The sequence below is a fragment of the Takifugu rubripes genome, chromosome 15 (genome assembly GCF_901000725.2).
Source record: "Takifugu rubripes chromosome 15, fTakRub1.2, whole genome shotgun sequence".
Lineage (NCBI taxonomy): Eukaryota > Metazoa > Chordata > Actinopteri > Tetraodontiformes > Tetraodontidae > Takifugu > Takifugu rubripes.
Window position 1 is genome coordinate 15,752,564 of NC_042299.1, and position 13,109 is coordinate 15,765,672.

At 48.3% G+C, this 13,109-nt stretch overlaps 1 pseudogene; it reads left to right on the forward strand.

Moving 5' to 3' along the window:
- Nucleotides 1–710: 710 nt before the first annotated feature.
- LOC101077429 (protocadherin-16-like) overlaps nt 711–13,109 on the forward strand; it is a 45,065-nt pseudogene continuing 32,666 nt past the window's right edge.

The following is a 13,109-nucleotide window of genomic DNA, read 5'->3' on the forward strand; positions in this document are numbered from 1 at the left end:
TCGAAGCACTCGGTGAACATCTATCTTCTGAGCATTTAGAACAGTCACTCAGGTTCAATGGCATCACTTTTTTCAGTGTGTTTCCAGAATTTTGTGGTGATCTTTGAAAATATGCACGCTAAACCTGGGCCAAATATTTTTTGGGAAAAAAAAAAGGTTCTGATTTTTTTGACTTGAGGTACCAGATGTTGAATGTGTTGCTTTTGTAACTAAGAAAGTGTTAGGTGAGTTTCTGATAGCCTTCATAAAGTCTTGCCTTTGTTGCAGTCAGCGAGTATTTTTGGTGAGAACAAAAGTTTAAAGCATGTGTATCTCCTCCTGATGATAAATCTGACTTAGCTTGACCATAAGGAGGATATTATCCTCATGGATTTGTGATTTACTGTTTGGGGAATCTGCGAGCTCGGCTTACTGTCTTTACTTCTCTATAAAGGTCCTGTTGAAGCAGCTGGAAGCTCGCAGTATTTTCCCATGCATTCCAAATATTTCTCTATCATTCTGTACCAGCATTGCTTTAAGAAATCAAAATGTAGAGGGTATCTTGCCTGGTTCAATATAACTTTTAATTCTTTTGAGACAGTATGTGGCTTCGTTTGAGCTTCCATTGTTACAGGCTGATGCCTCTTTTCCTTTAGAGGAACACATGTTATAATCTAGCTGTTTGCTGTTGTTCAAGTTAACGTAGTACTTTAGTGTAGGGGTCAGATTCTAATACAGAGTCTCTCTGTCTCTCTCTTCTCAGGTGTAGCAGTGCCCAGTCATGCTGTTAACAAGTAAAAGGTCAAGACGGAGGTCGTGGGTCAGAGGACCCTCCGAGTGGCTGAGCCTGGGGCGACAGGAGCCGCTCTATTATTTCTACATAGTCCTCGTTCTGGTGCAGTCGCCCACCGTCCTCGGGGTGCTGGAGCTGCAGCTGGACGAAGGGCAGCCGGCGGGGACAATTGTTGGAGACATCAGCGCCGGGTTACCTGCTGGTGAAACTACCAGTCTGTACTTCATCTCAGACCACGAGGGCACGGGCGTGGGCAGCGATCTCAACATTGACGAGACCACCGGCATCATCACCACCGCACGAAGTCTGGATCGGGAAAAGAGGGACCACTACAGCTTTATCGCCGTGACGATGACAGGTGTCACGATTGAGGTGTCCATCACAGTTAACGACATCAATGACCATGCGCCCGAGTTCCCCAAAAAGAAAGCCGTGCTTAAAATCCCAGAGCACACAGCAATTGGAACGAGGTTTTCCCTGGAGCCTGCAACAGATGCAGACAAGGACCAGCTGACCACCCAAGGATACACTATTCGAGAGGGAAATGTGGGTCAGGTTTTCCAACTGGAAACCAAGAGAGCTACAAACAAGGTCCTGTATCTGGACCTGGTCATCGGTGAACTGCTGGACAGAGAAAACGCTCATCCTACCACCCCTTATGATTGAAGCCTTTGATGGGGGATCGCCCAAAAGGATCGGGTCTATGACCCTAGAAGTGATCGTGACTGACATTAATGACCACCGCACCCATGTTCAACCAGAGCCGATACCACGCCATCATCTCTGAAAGCCTCCCTCAAGGCAGCAGCATCTTACAGGTCCGCTCAGTCTTCAGTCTTCAGGCCCTGAATCGTTGCTCGGCTGCATTCTCACCATACTTCTGTGTCTAACCTTTTCTCTCAGGTCTTCGCGACAGATGAAGACGAGGGAGATAACGGTCTGGTCCTTTATGAAATCAACCGGCGCCAGAGTGACCCTGACCGCTACTTTGTCATGGATGTCAAAACGGGTGTCATTACCCTCAACAGGCCCCTGGACTACGAACTGAAGAGAGTCCATGAACTGGTGGTCCAGGCGAGAGATAATGCCAGCCACCCTGAGGTATTTCATGATATATTTGATCTTTTTACACAGCTTAAATAGCAGGAGAAGACTTCTAGCAGTTCATCTGATTTTGTTGTAGAGTTTGGGGGGAAATCCTTGAGCTAACCCTTAGTGTGGGTAAAGTAAGGGACCTCATGTGACATTTGTGTCATTTATCCTCCTAGGTGACCAATGCATTCGTGACTATTCATGTCCGTGACTACAATGACAACCAGCCCACCATGACCATCATCTTCCTCAGTGAGGATGGTTCTCCAAGGATCTCAGAAGGGGCCCAACCAGGCCAGTATGTAGCTCGGATCTCTGTCACCGATCCGGACTACGGAGAGTACGCCAATGTGAACGTGTCCCTGGAGGGGGGCGATGGGAAGTTTGCTCTTAAGACAAAGGACAGCATAATCTACCTGATATACGTTGATCAGGAGCTGGACAGAGAGGAGCGGGATTCTTATGAGCTCAGGGTTATGGCGACAGACTCTGGCACGCCTCCCCTCAGAGCAGAGTCATCTTTCACCATTCAGGTGACCGATGTCAATGACAACCCCCCCCTGTTTGACCAGCAGGCATACAGACAGACCATTCCTGAAGTTGTCTACCCAGGCTCCTTCGTTCTCCAGGTCACTGCTAGGGACAAGGACCAAGGCCCCAATGGGGACGTCCGTTACAGACTTCTCAAGAGCAAAAACTCCCATTCTGATTGGTTCTCCATTGATCCAGTAACTGGGATCATTACCACAGCAACTGTTCTGGATTTTGAATCGGAGCCAGCCCCCAGTGTGACTGTTGTTGCGATGGATAATGGCCGGCCGCCGCTGTCGTCCACGGCAAAGGTGGATATCGTGCTGCAGGACGTCAATGACAACACGCCGGTGTTTTCCAGCAACTTTTACAATGCCTCCATCAAGGAGAACACCCCAGCTGGGACCTGCTTCTTAGAGGTAAGGAAGACATGTTTACATCCTTCCACTCTCCTTTTCAGCCTTATTAAGGTTGAATTTATTGGGTTTTAATTCATTTGCACGGGAAATGCCTTTTTTTAAAATCGTCATGGTGCTCAGTCTCGTTGGCCAGAAAACTGCTGCCCTACTTATGGAGCCAAACCTGCGTAGCCCCTCTCTGAGGTGTTCTGTCATCTCTCACAATATTTATGGCCCTGCTCTGTTGCTTTCTCCCTTTCCTCTCCCACCAAAAGCTGGAAATCAAAGTTGTGCTGAAATTAAACCAGTCTGTGGTAAAAACAAGTCGTGCACTTGAATTTGCTGGTTCGTAGAAACGGCGTAAGAGTGGACGAGCAGCGGCGTCCACTGTGGCCATTAGGAGGCCAAGCCATTTGTAAGAGAAGAAGAGAAATTTGCAGAACAGCAGGGAGGAAAGCTTCACCTGCATTCCTCAAGCTACTGTGTGAAGATTTACTGTCTGCTGATATGGCCTCGCTCTCACCTCAGGGGTTACCGCGGCAACCAAACCATCGACGCGGCGTGGACACCGTCTCATTGTAGCTCAGCTGTCCCGCTTTTATCTGTTTGAGAAGCACTTGCTATGTGTAAGGAGGACCTCTCCTGAGGAATGAAACACGATAACTGCACGTTTGTTTGCACGTCCTGAACTTCTCAAGCACATTTTGGAGCAACTGCCGTCGCAGGTTGTTGTTAGTCCTTAAAGTGATCAGGCTGAGAAGAAGCTTTTTTAGCTTCTTAGACTTTAGGGAGCTGGCTTCTGTGTAGACGAGGCACACAGATGAAGGTGGAATGGAATGGATATTAAAGGTGACAGGAACACATAACAATAAAAACATGGTAGATGAAGCTAAATCGACGATAAATCTGTCATTGATTTTTGGTTATGATGCATTTGCAGGCAGGGCCTGAGTTTGAGTCCCACCAGCTCAGGTGGGAGTGATATTAAAGGACATAATTAAGATTCAGAGACACTCAGGTTCCCTCTAATAGTTCCTTTAGCATGTCACACTTGAACAAGTGAACATGTGACCCGTTTGTGCCGGTTGTTGTATTTTTCTGTCTCCTTGCAGTCACATAACAAGAAATGTCAACTTCAGCCGGGAGCTTTGATTGGAAAGGTTCTAAACAATGCAACGCACCTCTAATTAGGCTGGACCCAGTAACTGAAAACCCTGGACTCCACTCCAGAGGTCTCTGCAGTTATACAGTAATCCAATGTTAGTTGTTTTGCTAATCCTAGCTGGCAGATATTCTGGCACTAGGTGCAGGCATCCTCCCATGCCAGACATCATGGGTGGTTTTCCAAAGTACCAGCGTGACTGAATGAGGCTTGATCCGCTCATTCCAGCACGTTCCTCAAGGCTTGTTTGGACCGAGCCAAGATTCTTCTAGCAAGACTCTCCCCAAGAGGTCTGCTATTTGCAGGATAATAGTAGTTGGAATAGGTTTAACTAGGCCAGTGGAATATGTGGCTGTGCAGGTAAGGAATGCAGAAAAAAACCCAGCAGCATTCGATTTGTTCTGTGTTGTCTCCGTGTGCCTGCCAGCCGACTGTTGGGCCGTCTGGGTGAGGTGCTCCAGTTTTTTTGGGCAGCAGTGGGATTGTGGTGGTCTGTCACGTTCCGAACAGAATCATGGCAGGCAGAAAGGCAGAATGTTCTCAGAATTGTACCAATATTTACAATAGCTAACAATAGCTGTTTGGCTGGGGATTATTATGGGCGCCTGGCTGGCCTTGTTTTAATTTTGGACAGTTTGTGTAAAACTGGGAAAAAATGGGGGGAAATATGTTATCAGGGCAAAAGGCGGAATAACACAAATAGGGTAAGATGCAGTTTCCCTTTCTGCGCCAACCGCAGGGCTTCTTTTTCCCATTATTTTCCCTTTTTTCTGTCTGTCTTTTGTTGTCTCCTAACTCGGTTGATTTGCCGTCCTTCTGCTTCGCTTAAAAATTTCTAATTTTTGCGATTTCTCTCCCTCGCACCAACAAACTCAGGCAGCAAGAATGTGTAGGAAGCTGCTTATCGGTTCGGATGCTATAGTAATCTGTAATGTGTAGCGCTGTTTATGGAGCCTTGACACAAAGGAGTTATTTATTTCTTGGTTTCCCTGGTTTCCTCTCCCCCTGCTTCCTTTGAGCATTTCTCAGGCAGGCAGGAGAGGCTATGGTGCCTCTTTGTGTGTGTGTGTGTGTGTGTGTGTGTGTGTGTGTGTGTGTGTGTGTGTCTGTGTGTACATTCATCGGATTCAGGTTCATATCCTGAAGGTTGAGATCATGAGAACAGCATGAACTGTGGCTGCTGGTGAGAAGTGACAGCGGAAATCACTGGCACTAATATCGCTAAATTGTTCGGAATACTTGGTTCTAATCCTCGCTTTTCAGCATCTAAGCGGATTTCCCACGTGGATTCTGCGTTGTGGTGTCAGACCAGTCTGATGACACGGTCTCTCATGGCGTGAACGGACCACTGGGAAGCCAGAGCAACAGCACCGGCAGGATGCCGCGGATGAGAAGCGGCGCTCGCTAAAGGAAACACAAACCGATGACGGCAAAAAAAGGGGAACAACAAAACTTCCAAAACAGGATGGGAGATTTGCCTGCGTGCTGAATTTACATGCGCATGCCTGGATGTCATATGTCTCCGTACGTGCCAAGAACTCCCTTTCAGCAGGTGATGCGTCTCCCCTGTGATGTTTAGCATGTGGTTTCCTGGTCAAGGCTGTTAAACAGCGTTCAATCACATGGACAGACGCACAGATGTGCTTCGGGCTGCAGTTTGGCTTCTTCCTGTTACAAGGTTATACCTCACAGCTGGGCAGAGGAATTCAGCAAATAAAAGTAATTACAATATTGACATTAAATAACTGTGGCTCGTCTGGATAACTGACACACAGAATTCCTGGTGTTCAAAGTGTTGACTTTTCCCAGGGAATGATGGTTTCATTTTAGCCTCAGCAGGTCGTCCTCGCTAAAATGAGCTTCACCTTCCGAGCAGGCCTCGGCGGTCCGATGGAACCCCGAAAGAAAGTCATTAAGTACATGTGAGAGGGGTCAAAATGTGAGAGATGCTGCACACGGAATACTACACAGAGTATTCTTTACGGAACGACATGTTTAGCAGGTGCACGTGCACGTTCTCGCCGAGGCTCCTCCTCTTGAATAAGGCGCTGGAGCCAAACATGTAAGGAGGAAACGGTTGAGCTGAAGCTTCCTGTAACCTGAGGAATCTTCCTCGGTTGTGTGGAACCTGCAAACCGGACAGAAAATGAATGAATTGCTGTTTTCCTTCATCGGCGCCGCTCTGCTGAAAGCCCGATTAGTGTGTTTGACTCCGTCCATCAGTGTGCTTGTTGGGTTTAGAGTAAGAGGCGAGGGAAGAGGAGAGGCAGGCAGGAGCTAACCGCATCTAACAGCTGATCAGCGATGACAAACGCTCAGGGTTGCACACAACCAGAGGCCGGATCACAGATTTGACAAATGGCCGATCGCCGGGAACAGCTGGCCTCGGTTCTGACACACTCTCCTCCGTCTTTCCGTCTCGGAGCTGCAAACTGTGCCGATGAGGGATCTGGACATTCGGACCATCAGTCGACCCGTGTGGGGACGTTGTCAACTGTTCTCGTCGCACACACAGGTGACGTTGACAAGATCTTTGTGTTCCTGCCCAAATCCTCACATTCTGGGAATGGACGGACGTTTGCTCATATTTTCCACATTTTAAATGGAAATTAAAGTTAAATTCGAACTCTGAGACTAGCAATTTTTAAAAGTTAAAACAACATCCATGTTTCTCCAGCACACAATTAGCTGGGTTTTTGTTCACTTTGTGGTACAAACGGCTTCGTCCATAAAGGTCCCAATCATGTGACTTCCAGTACCGGAGCCTCAGCCGGAGCCGTGCTGGAAAGATGGCAGCTGAGCCACAACTCCAGCACGATTGGAAGGATTTTCATGAAAATGCCGGGAATGGGAATCAGACTGGCTTTCGAAATTCCGACTTTCCTTCGGAGCTGACATTTATTGTTTTGAGTGAAACGTCTTAACAACTCTTGGTGGGACCGGTCCATGATTTGATCCGACGCGTTGGTGTCTCTTTACATATCGGCGTCACCGGTCCGAAGCTTCGGTTTGTCCAGTTCCCCCTCATTCTTCAGTCAAGTGTGCATTTTTCTTGGCTGCGCTGCAAACAAATAAATGCCGCTCTCGTGTTTACGAGTGATTCCTGGCCCCGGCGGGTCATCGTTACATCCTCCAACCGCAGATCTTGGCTCCGCTGCCGAGACTCAAACTGCAAAGTCTGTATAAACTCGCGGAGATCCTTTTTTCCCCCAACAGTTCAGAGATCAGATTCCCTGCTGATTCCTTTTTCTGCTGGAATATTTGTCTGCCCATTGCCAGGTGTTGGATTCTGGCACGTGTTGGGTAAATAGGGTTGTTTTCTATCCCCAGGAGCAGCAGTTCTGTTCCATATCACGAGCTGCTGGCCGAGGCTGCGTTCGAGAGCCCAAATCAGATTGTTCGTTCATGTGTGATGTGACTGGCCGGTGCCTCTGTGGAGAGGATGGCCTCATGCCTCATTAAGCTCAATACTTTCTACCATATGGCAGCGAGGGGCTTTTCTTCTCCAAGCTGAATGGTTCCTATTCCTTTTCTTCATCTCAGCTGTTCCCAAGCATCTCTTTCCATTCCTCTGCTCTTCCAGTCGCACCTCTGTTGCCATACATGGAGTTTTACTGTTTGGGGTTTCAGGGGTGGGTTGATGGAGCCAAATGCGACTTTGGAAAGTACCTTGTTCCTTCTGTGCTTTTGTCTTTGAAACAATTGATTCTTCCTAAAATTGCATCAATGCAGGGCCACTAAATTTCGCCAGGAAATCTAAAACCCCCTTGAATATTAGATTAAATGCCACTGCAATGGAAAAGCACAAAGAGGTCGGTGAATTGCAAATGACATGAAACAATTTCCTCTCCACTCGTCCCAAACTGAAAAGTCAGACTCGTTTAACTTATTTTAGCATTGACGGGACTAAAATAGGGACTGTGGAACAGACAGTTATCAAACAGCTGCAGGCTCCGCCGCGACACCCCTTAATGGCCAACGCACCCGTTTTTCTGTCCGTCTCTGCTCGTCAGCTTATCGCTCTTCTCCAGCGCCCCTGTGCTGATTCTGCTTTGTGTTTCTGGTGAAACTTATCGGCCCTCCAGACGACCCCCGCTCCCGGCTGGGCCTCCATTTTCTCATTGTCTGAGCTGCCGTCGATGCTCAACGTAAGAGAAAGAAACTCGCTCATGGAGGGATATTCAAACGGCCCTGTGCCTGAACGACACACACACACACACACACACACTCACTCACACACACACACACACACACGCACACACACTCACTCACACACACACACACACACACGCACAAACGCAGCAGGTGACACAAAGCATTTGGCCACACTAATCTAATTTTCTGAAACTGTGGGTTAACGTGGTAAATGAATGAGTGCTCTCCTTGGCTGCGGAGGGAGTCGGGGTTTGCAGTTGGGGGCAGCAGGTGCTCAATAACTTTGGGGTGGTGAGAGCTCTTGTTTCTCAGTGTATCAGATTTGGCTTTATGGAGACATTTGAAGTCACTGTTGGGCGTGACAGGGGCATTCCACTCCGAGTTGCTGAGTTCAGCTGTGTTTTGTCCACAGGAACTTTCACCATCAATTACGAACCTTCGGAGTGGCCGTGCGTCTTCGCTGCAGGGGTCGATTCTCTGGAATGTTTGTTTTTTGTCCCATGCAGAAATTTCCCTGGTCAGGGGTAGTTTCAGGAATGTTGGTGAGGGCTGTCGAGCATTCCTGACAGGCTCGACGTACTCGCCATGTTCCCTCATTCACAGTTGTGGACGTCACGTGGTGACGTTCCCTGAGATGGACAAGAAAACTCAGAACAGATGGAGGAGCCGCTTTGTTTAACTTGAATGATGGAATCAGCAACTTTAAGGAACATGTGAGGACAGACAGGTCGACAGAGGTTAATGAACATGTTGTCTGTGTGCAAGAACAAGAAGTTACAGAAGAACTATAAGAACCTGGAGACCAGAGAATTGGATGAGGAAGACGTTGCGTAATGACACTATGTCACCGTGGCAACCCAAATAACAATGGTCACATTGTGGAACTAAAACTCCAAACTGTGACAGTCTGCTGAAAATATGAATGATTTAAGTGTTTTTTCCCCACGTGTACGCTCCCGTGCACAGTTTTGTCTTCAAGCCTCGGAGCTGTTGTCGGGCTGGCTCGGCTCCTCCTCTCGTGTCTCTCCCAGCGCCAGACATTTTCCTCTCACGGGTCCAATTCTGCACATCCTCGGATATTTATCTTCTCAAACGAATCATCCAATTAATTATCGCCTTCTTCATCTTACCTCACAGACCTAAATGTGGGCAGATTCGAAGGGAGACGTCGGTATTCCGTATCCAATGTTGGCTTCACGGCGCCAAAAGACACGAAATGAAACAACACCGCCGATGCTGCCCGGTCCGTACGAGATCAGAGAAATGGCGCCGCCGAGCAGAGCAGTTTTTATTCAATATGGTCCACATCAGCCTCCCACTTCCTTCACATCTCCCAGATGCGTTTCTGTCAGGCGTGTTGGCTTTTCTCTGGACTTCAGCTTTTATAAGGATGCTTCTCACCATGTGATGTCTATTAAAGAAGAAGAAGAAGAAGAAGAAGAAGAAAGGGAACGAAAGTTTCCACTTCCCTGGCGTGGACTCTTTCAAGAGAAGTTCTGACCATTTACCACCTGCCCACCCGAGCCTTTGCTGGACTTCGGCTAGGCGCTGGATAGCAATAATTTGTAAATAATTGTTCGTAAAGAGGAGGAAAATTCGAATAAATCCCGGTGGGTTGGGTTAAAGCATTAGAAAAACACACTTATTTCCACTGTGGCTCGTGCTGACTGCGTGTGCGCTTGTGGTCACTGGCGGCGTTGGTCCGACTGGACTGGAAGGGCTGCGGGAGTGGAAACACACTCACTGTTTTCATGGGAAGCGGCTGTGATTTGTTTCGATGAACTGTACAAATCTGAAACCGCAAAGTCAATGGTACGGGAACCGAAACAAGAAAATGAGTGATGACAGTGCGCAGAGAGGTGATCAGAAAGGGAAGCACCATTCCAGACTTTTGCCTGTTTTTCCTTTAACACGAGTGGTTCCATCTTCAGGCGTGTTCTGAGCCCCCTGGACCAGTGAACCCGTCCACACAGGACCAGCAGGGTAACATTTAATGAGTAGCTTTCAGTTAAAGAGTAATCCTTGGAGCTTCTTTCCATTTTACACTGACAGCCAACAGAACGTGGCTCAAACGTTCTAAAAACCACCCTCTACTTAAACAATTGTCTCTCCTTTCTGCAAGGTCTCATTTAATTGCACAATCATGGCAACATTAATATCTTAATCCGGCACTGATGCAGCTTTTCAGGGTCCTCATCAATAATAATGGGCTGATCATCCTCCAAGCTCTCAGAAGTGCACCCGGCGTTCTAATTGAGGACACTTTTGGGCTCTCTAGGGTGGTCTGTACGAGCAGGAAGAGAGATTCTCCACGCTGTATGTCTTTGCCTTCTTCTATTCCCACTGTTACGTTTGGACGGAGACCTGCGTTTTCGCAGGACCTCGCCGTGCCGTCGGATCAGGCGTAAGCTGTTTGTGTTGGAGTCGTGTGAGGACTGCGCGATGAATCTTTCTGACATGAAACAGTAGTCGCTGCGTGTTGTTTTAACCTCACACTGAGTGCATTTACGGGCTTTTGGCTCGGCCCGTAGGTATTGGCGGCGTTTGGGTAAATCATCTGATTTGGCCTGGGCTTCGTCTGCCTGTTTGAAGCACTTCTAGAGTGAGGATGTGTCAGATTTAGTGTCAATTTAGGAGAACCAACAATTCTGGTGCATGTGGCTCAAATTCAGCGCTGTGGTTTTGGATCAGATTTAGTGCGGCTTATCGCGTCCAAGTGGGCCTCGCACCGTTTTAAGGAAGTTCTTTCACCCACCGCGAGTAAATCTCTCGGTTTTGAAATAGCACATCCGTCTTTAAGTAGTAAAGTCCTATAGAGGATGTAGCGAAAGCAACATGTGACAGAAATGCAGAGGAGGTGTACATTACAGGTCTGCGTGTCTGGATCAGGAAAGGCAGCAGGCTCGGCTCTAAAATATCGCACTTCCTGGACCAAAAGGATCAGATGAATTAGCAGCAGGGGGTAGCTGCAGCAGGCAACTCTCCGTGTCTGCGTCTGGTGACCCTTGCCGCCGTCACTCACCACAGCTTAATGTTTTCACATCATGGCTCAGCAGAGCAGGACGCTCCAGGCGAATGGGAGCAGTTGGCTGGCTGGAGGATGAAAAGGGAAACGCTTTTTTATGACCTTACCAGAGGATTCCTTTCATTGGCTGACTCACACCTGGCAGTCGGAGGGCATTGGACCACATAAAAGTCCAGGCGCGAATACACTCAACGAGCATTTGAGGGAATTGTGGGCGCGTCTGACACGCAACCTCCAGAAGGTGGTCTACTTCATCATTCAGCAGATAGTATGTGTAAAACAGGTCTGTGGGCATAAATAGAGCTGTAACTAAAAGCTCGACACTGGAACCAGAAATGAGAACAAATAGAAGCAGAAGTTGTGACGGAAAGCTTCTGAAACCTTAAAGCTTTTTTGGCTGATTTTTACTGACAGCAACTTCAAATTTTGTGGCTTCACTCTTGGTCGAAACAGTGATTTCTAATGACATGTTGACATTGAAGCAGCCGTTTCAGTGAACGGGGGGAGCGGCTGCGCAGCCCTGCACCCCCAATGCAGTCCCACCGAGATAAGGTCGGCAATAAAAGGCTATAAAAGGCTGCAGGGACGAGGATGCGTCACTGTGGAGTCGAGCAGACGTCATCCAATAAATACCGATGTGGAAAACCAGTACGCACGGTAATATGAGTGAAACATGTGTGTGGTGAGATAATCTGCATTTGCAATCCAGGCAAAAACAAAACAATTAATACCCCCCCCCCCCCCCCCCCCCCCACACACACACACACACTGATGGGATAGTGAAACCTTTTGGTGCCCCGGGGGCGATTAAAGAGGGGCTGCTGATTGCGAGCATCTCGGTGCTAATGTGTATTGAGACAGGGATGCAGAACAGATGATTCCTGCTGCCATGAAAGGTCCCGACGGATTCGGCAGCATCTGATCACAATCAGCATTGATGTGATAACGGAGAGAACAATAAGGTTGGATTTAATTGAGTGAAAGAAGGTGAAGCATTCTTGCTCAATGTCCCATTTAGACTGAACAATGGAACTAAAAGATCATTGGCAGGTTCTGAAAACAAAAAAGATCTGGCCGACGGGTGCTGAAGGTGAATAAAGGAACATTAGAAACAGCTGATGGAAACTGGCGTCAACCTGAACATCGGGACTGTCAGAACTCCACGGGTTTTAAAACAGGAAGCGAAATCAGCCAACATGAGCCGTCACAAATGTGAAGGAATTGGTACAAAAAGCTGTAAAAACAAAGTCCCCAAAAAAGAAAAACTCTTATGACTGCAGATATATGAGGAGCAGATACAGTCCAGGATTGAGAGGAGCAGAGATGTCTAGATGCTGAGCGTGGCGCGTGCAGGTCATGCTAGGCTGGTTACCATGGCAACGAGAGACGTGGAAGCAGGTCAGGAGAGGTGGGGCCCAGCCAATTCATCAGCCAGGGTGCTTTTGTGTGACTTCATCTCGTCCTTGGAAAGAACTGGAACGTCTTTGGGGAACCTTCCAGCAGGAGCGGAGCAGCTGAGTAGCGTTAGGAGAGGTCTGACCAGGCGGCCACGTTGTCCTACACACACGGCGGAGTCGGTGCACGCGTCTCCGTTAATATCGATCAGACGCTAATTAAAAAGGCCCAGATGAGGACGAACGTCTCTGTCTTTGTGTAAGTGGAGGAGGGTGCTGGGGAGGCACCCTTTATCCTGAGGTATGTTTCTGTGCTCTCAGGAGAAAAGAGAGTGTGTGTGTGTGTGTGGGGGGGGGGGGGGGGGGGGGGGGGGGGGGGGGGGCACAGAGGAGCCGGCAGACTCTGAACACTCGCCCGTGTGAGGGATGGCTGCCATTACCTCACACAGACAGCATGTGCACGGCCGCATGTGTGTGAAAGGGGAACCGTGATGGTTTTCAAAGGGGCTGGAGCCATCGCTTAGTGGTAACCATGGTAACAAGACTCTCAGGTCCACAGGGAGGTAAGAGTGTGTGTGTG